At 42.3% G+C, this 5,777-nt stretch overlaps 1 long non-coding RNA gene across 1 annotated transcript in view; it reads left to right on the top strand.

The window, feature by feature from the left end:
* Positions 1–5,557, top strand: part of LOC134437529 (uncharacterized) — a 124,727-nt gene extending 119,170 nt beyond the window's left edge. Inside the window, exon 4 of the long non-coding RNA XR_010032403.1 lies at positions 5,467–5,557. This is a non-coding gene — a long non-coding RNA (uncharacterized LOC134437529). The remainder of the gene's footprint in view (positions 1–5,466) is intronic.
* Positions 5,558–5,777: the final 220 nt, after the last annotated feature.

The raw sequence follows: 5,777 nt of genomic DNA, 5'->3' as shown, positions 1-5,777 counted from the left end.
AGAAAGAGAGAGAGAGAGAGAGAGAGAGAGAGAGAGAGAGAGAGAGAGAGAGAGAGAGAGAGAGAGAGAGAGAGAGAGAGAGAGAGAGAGAGAGAGAGAGAGGTATTACATCTGGTATTACAATAGTGGTATTTTATAGTGTTTCTTGTCTTGCTTGATACCAGCTGATTTCATTTTGTCCAAATAGATGTGCCTGGTTGTTCTTCTGATTGTGGGATATATTCTATCCTTGCTCACACTATCCCACACTATCTCTCTTCTCATCTCTGCCACGATAGAATCATTCTTTGCCACGATAGAATTATTCTTTCTTCGCCATTTTCCCTGCCGCACCAGTTCTCCCTGTGAACCCGGCGGAGTGGATTTGTTTACCCGTGCAACCGTTTGCTCTGGCATTTGAACTTGGGCCATTGATTTGTTTATGGTGTGCCGTTTGAGCCGCGTTTTGAGCATCGAACGTCTAAATATTTGACTAAGGGGTCAGTGGTGGTAGGAAAAGAGAGGGGGAAGACGAGAGGGAGAGGGAGGTTGGTTGATGAAAGAGAGAGATGGAGTGGCTTTTTTGCCTCTGGTTGCTGTACCAAAGATGTCCACAAGAGGAGGCTGCTGCACAATCAATTAGTCTGCTCTATCGGTCTCTTAACCCCTCTCACCTAAGACCTCATGACACTCAACAGCCCTCTGCACTCTGGCTAGCTGATCCCACCAAAACACATTCAAATCACATACAACATTTTCGATTTTTCGCACACAGACTTCACAATGTTGTGCACATGTTCAACTACATTAGGAAAGAGTTTGCATTTGTCCGTATAATAATAATAATTTAAAAAACCCTATTGCAAAAATATAATGGACATACGTATTTGTAAGATTTTAACTTGCGATATCAGTGATGTGGGTGTGAAACCTTCATTAGTGTTGATCCATCCCTTATTTTATAGAATGCCATATGCTGTTTTATTTTCATTTCTATTTTGTTGTTGTTGCAATTTCTTGTCATGATTGCTTGCCAAATTACACCCCTGGCTGGAACTTCAGACATGAGCAGTGACCCACTTTGCCCCAGTCTATGTCTATGTGTACTTGGGGAGCTGAGAAGCACTCATTGACAACACAGTGCATACAAAGACGCCAGCCTGAAATGACAAAAGAGTAAAATAACATATACATAAAACTATGCAGAATAAATGGAATTTCATGGACATAGTCTGAATGTGTGATCAGTTCTAAAATTATTACATGCTGTTGTACAGGGCACACTATCCTGGTGGATTCATCGTCAGAAATTGCAGCCTCCTACGGTTTCCCACATGTTGAACTAGCATGTAGCTATACATTTATTCCATCAAGACAGGGGAGAAACTTAAGTGAAATGTCTGCGTTTATTTAACTACAAACATATTTGAATCAAATACGTTTAAGCAATACTTGGGTTTACAATAGACAAGTGCTTTGTAATCGGCTTGTTATTCTTAGCTCTTTAAGTAATGGTACAGTAATTGTGGGTCTTTTTACATTTCTCCCTTCTGGTGAGAAGCTCTGTGCCTTTTTCACAACCCCCCCCCCCCCTCTCTCTCTCTCTCTCTCTCTCTCTCTCTCTCTCTCTCTCTCTCTCTCTCTCTCTCTCTCTCTCTCTCTCTCTCTCTCTCGCTCTCTCTCTCTCTGTGAGTGTGTGTGTTAGAGAAAGAAGAATAGGCCTATGCAGAAAAGAGAGAATGAATGGTGGAGAAGAAGAGAGAAAAGAAGACAGTCAGTCTGTATGTCTGTGTGTATTTGTCTGCAAGAACGTGTGTGTGTGTGTGTGTGCGTGCGTGCGTGTGTGTCTGTGCCTGTGTGTGTATGTGTGTGTCTGTGTGTGTATTGTATGAGTATGTGTGTGTGTGTGTGTGCATGCAAGCGCTTGGAGTGTCTGTTCTGCTGCCTTTCATAAATGCTGCCAGATGTCATAGTTACGTTTGAAAAAAAAAATATGGGGGGAGAGGGGGAATCATGCTGGAGGCAATTTTGTTGTCACTGATACAGATGAAATACAAAGATGTGAGGATGTAGAGATGTTAAGATGATAAAATGTTGGACTCACCCACCTGTGCTTCCTCTCTCCTTTCTTTCTCTCTCTCTTTCTCTTTCTCTTTCTCTTCTCTATATCTGTCTTTGTCTTTGTCTTTGTCTCTGTTTCTGTTTCTGTCTGTCTGTCTGTCTGTCTCTCTCTCTCTCTCTCTCTCTCTCTCTCTCTCTCTCTCTCTCTCTCTCTCTCTCTCTCTCTCTCTGCTTACCTATTGGGAAGAGGGGTGCTTCCTGGTGTGCTGTTCTTTGAAAGTCTAAACTTTTCACATGAGTCTGTATTATGAGAGACACGTTAAGGCCTCGGGTACACATGCTAAATACCCCTCGGGTACTTTCTCATGGAAACTGACACGAAAAATTGCAATCCTGTTCACAGCATTCTTGGAACAGTTTATGATATGCGTTTCAGCATGCGCATCCCCAAGAGACAAAAAAATACACGTCTAGATTATCATGACCATGTGAAACCGAGCAGTAATTTATAAACTCTTCAAATGTTTGAAATAATACGCTGTAATTTGTGTTTTTTCCATTTTAGGACAGTTATTTTTTTCTAAGCCAATTGCTTGTAGCTTTTAGATTACCACGCCTCCCTCTTCAAAACAAAAGGCCATTAAGAATGTTTTATAAAGTCCTATTTTGAAAGTGTCCATAGTGTTAGGTAATGTATTTTTGTTCCCTCTTTACTTGTTTCCTTTTCAACTTTTCCCTCATTTGTGCATATGGTTTGTTTCAAGTCGTGTATTTATATGCTGCACTTGAATTTTACCTTAATTTTTCTTTCAGGCAAAACTTTTACAGACATCCCACTCTTCAAAGTTTATTTCTTGTCTTACAATCTCAGTTACCTTTCATTAAGATGAATTGTATTTCTTCCTATTTAAAGTATTTCATTAAAAAAAAAACTTATATTAAGAACCTGCAGTGAAATGAACTCGGAAATTAGAATAGATTATCATATTGCATTACACTCCAGCTGCTGCAGTTGAAAAAGTCAAAGGGTTTTGAGTAGTTTGGGAGAGAGAGAGAGAGAGAGAGAGAGAGAGAGAGAGAGAGAGAGAGAGAGAGAGAGAGAGAGAGAGAGAGAGAGAGAGAGAGAGAGAGAGAGAGAGAGAGAGAGAGAGAGAGAGAGAGAAGTCTACTACAGTACGGAGGCGTTGGCATAAAATTGAAATCACAGCAGTATATATATTAAAGATGTGTGTTATTTCCCACTTTGCGCCTGTTGTAAAAATGGGCCTCTGTTGATTAGATTAGATATTCCAGTGATGTATTTATCCCTAAAGAGCCAGCTGTTACAGGGAGAAGAAAAAGAAGACGGCGAAGAAGAAGAGAAAGGAGGGACTTTTGTGCATCTCTTGGAAGTTAGCATTTATAGCTCCCCGGGCTACCACAAGAGCACACGAGTTCACACAGTTTATTGAAATATTTATGCTTTGATGCAGCAAGTCATTTTCATTAATGTGCCACCAAACTGTGTGTGTGTGTGTGTGTGTGTGTGTGTGTGTGTGTGTGTGTGTGTGTGTGTGTGTGTGTGTGTGTGTGTGTGTGTGTGTGTGTGTGTGTGTGTGTGTGTGTGTGTGTGTGTGTGTGTGTGTGTCTGTGTGTGTGTGTGTGTGTGTGTGTGTGTGTGTGCGCGAGTGTTCTGTGTGTGTATTGTATGAGAGTGTGTGTGTGTTCGGGGATGGGTGGGGGGTGGACATGGATGCACATTTGAATTGCTGTGTGTAACATTATGATCAATCAGTTGCTCTTGCTACAAATGTAATAGCAGTAGCTGTTGTGCATATACAACTCTGTTGATATAGCTTATAAGGAAGTGAACATAGTATGTTGTTTAGTATGTTGAATAGTAGTAGTCTATGTTGTTTACATGCAGGTCATCTCCAACATTCAGGGAAGAAAGCAATCAATTATATAATTATTTGATGTATGATTATTAATTTCTTTATGAGTGCTCAGTTCATATTAGTATATTTATTTATTTATTTTAATATGAAGAAGAGAATGAGGGAAGCATAAATAATTAGATACCTGCATTTTGCATTTAGACTATATTTCATCAACTTACTTTTATAGGCTTAATTTATGGATGGGTAATTTACACAACAGGGCTGCGCCCACAAACATCGTTAATCAAAATACATTATTATAATGAAGTTGTTTAAAAAATATTTAATAAAGGGGGGAATAAAAAACGATGGGCTTGAGCTCTTGTTGCTGTGCCGTATACGGTCCAGTGTTCATCTTTTCACCATCGGCGTAATTTATGGGTGACTGACTGGCGGCTTTGTTATTGTCACCGTCACAGATGAACGATGGAGGACTGGGCACGGCCAAATCAGGGCACTGTACAGCCGAACAATGGCTCAGCTTAACCTCCACTGGAGAACAAGTGGGACTCTTAGTCACCTCTCACGGGGGGGGCAGAGGACACCCCACCTCCACCCTCCATTACATCATACAGAAAGGAGACTATAGTCGCTAAGTACACCCCCTCCCTCTCTGCACCCCGCCCACTATCCTCCCCTCTGATGACCGCTCTTAAGTCAAACTCGGGTGGCAGAGAACACCCACACCTCCACCCTCCATACCCACCCTCACCCCTCGTAACAGGATACATAAAGGAGACTGTAGTAGCTAAGTACGCCCCCTCACTCTCCTCAAACACCCCACCTCCCCCGCCCTCCTCTCTGATGACCTCTTAGGTCAAACTTGGGTGGCAGAGGACACCCATATGCCCACCCTCCATGCCCACCCTCACCCTTTATCACATGATGCATAGAGGAGACTAGCGGTAGCTGACTATGCCCCTTCACTCTCCCCCATACCCACTCTCCAACGCCCCCTCCCATGACCGCTCTTAAGTTGAACTCTCATTGGACTCTCAGGCTGTACTCCATCCCAAATGTTTGAAGTTCTAAATGTCACACCGTGGTGCTTTCCATATAAAGATCTGCAGGAGAGTGCCCTTTTTCGGATGGTTGGTTGCCCCTGCTCCGGGGCTAAGGACTTAGCACCCCGTGTTCATAGTGGACGTCCTACTTAGCTGTAACTAGAATGTGTTGGTGTTGTTTTGACTTTGCATTTAGCAAAAATGAAACACAGATATTTCAAACAACCAGTGTTCAGACACATTTAGAAGTAAAACCTTTAGTACTACGAATTTAATAGTACAACAAAACAAAACGAAAATAACAAAAGCAAAATTAGAATAGCCGTTATTATCATTTTCACGTAGACAGATCCAAGTTGCTCCTGGTATTTTTTTTTTCTTCAGAAAATAATTACCAAAAATTTCATGTGATGGTTTTGATATTTCTAAGAAGCAATAACTTTTTTTTCTTCTCTCCTCTCTTGTTTTCCTCCTATCTGGCTTGGTCTGCTTCCCGGCATGAGGGCCCCTGTGGTGGTGCTGTGTCCGAGTCGGAGCTTGGTGATTCAGCAGCCATACGGAGCAGGACGGAGACGCGCGTGGAGAGGAGAGAAATGACACATGGCCACGGCTCTCATGGCAGAGACCCTTTCCAACAGACCCCAACAACACGTGCGCACACACACACACACACACACACACACACACACACACACACACACACACACACACACACACACACACACACACACACACACACACACACACACACACAAAGCCATACAGAACACACACACACACACACACACACACACACACACACACACACACACAC

This window comes from Engraulis encrasicolus, chromosome 21 (assembly GCF_034702125.1).
Source record: "Engraulis encrasicolus isolate BLACKSEA-1 chromosome 21, IST_EnEncr_1.0, whole genome shotgun sequence".
NCBI classification, from domain to species: domain Eukaryota; kingdom Metazoa; phylum Chordata; class Actinopteri; order Clupeiformes; family Engraulidae; genus Engraulis; species Engraulis encrasicolus.
The sequence above is the reverse complement of the archived record's forward strand: the minus strand, read 5'-3'. Positions and strand labels throughout refer to the sequence as shown.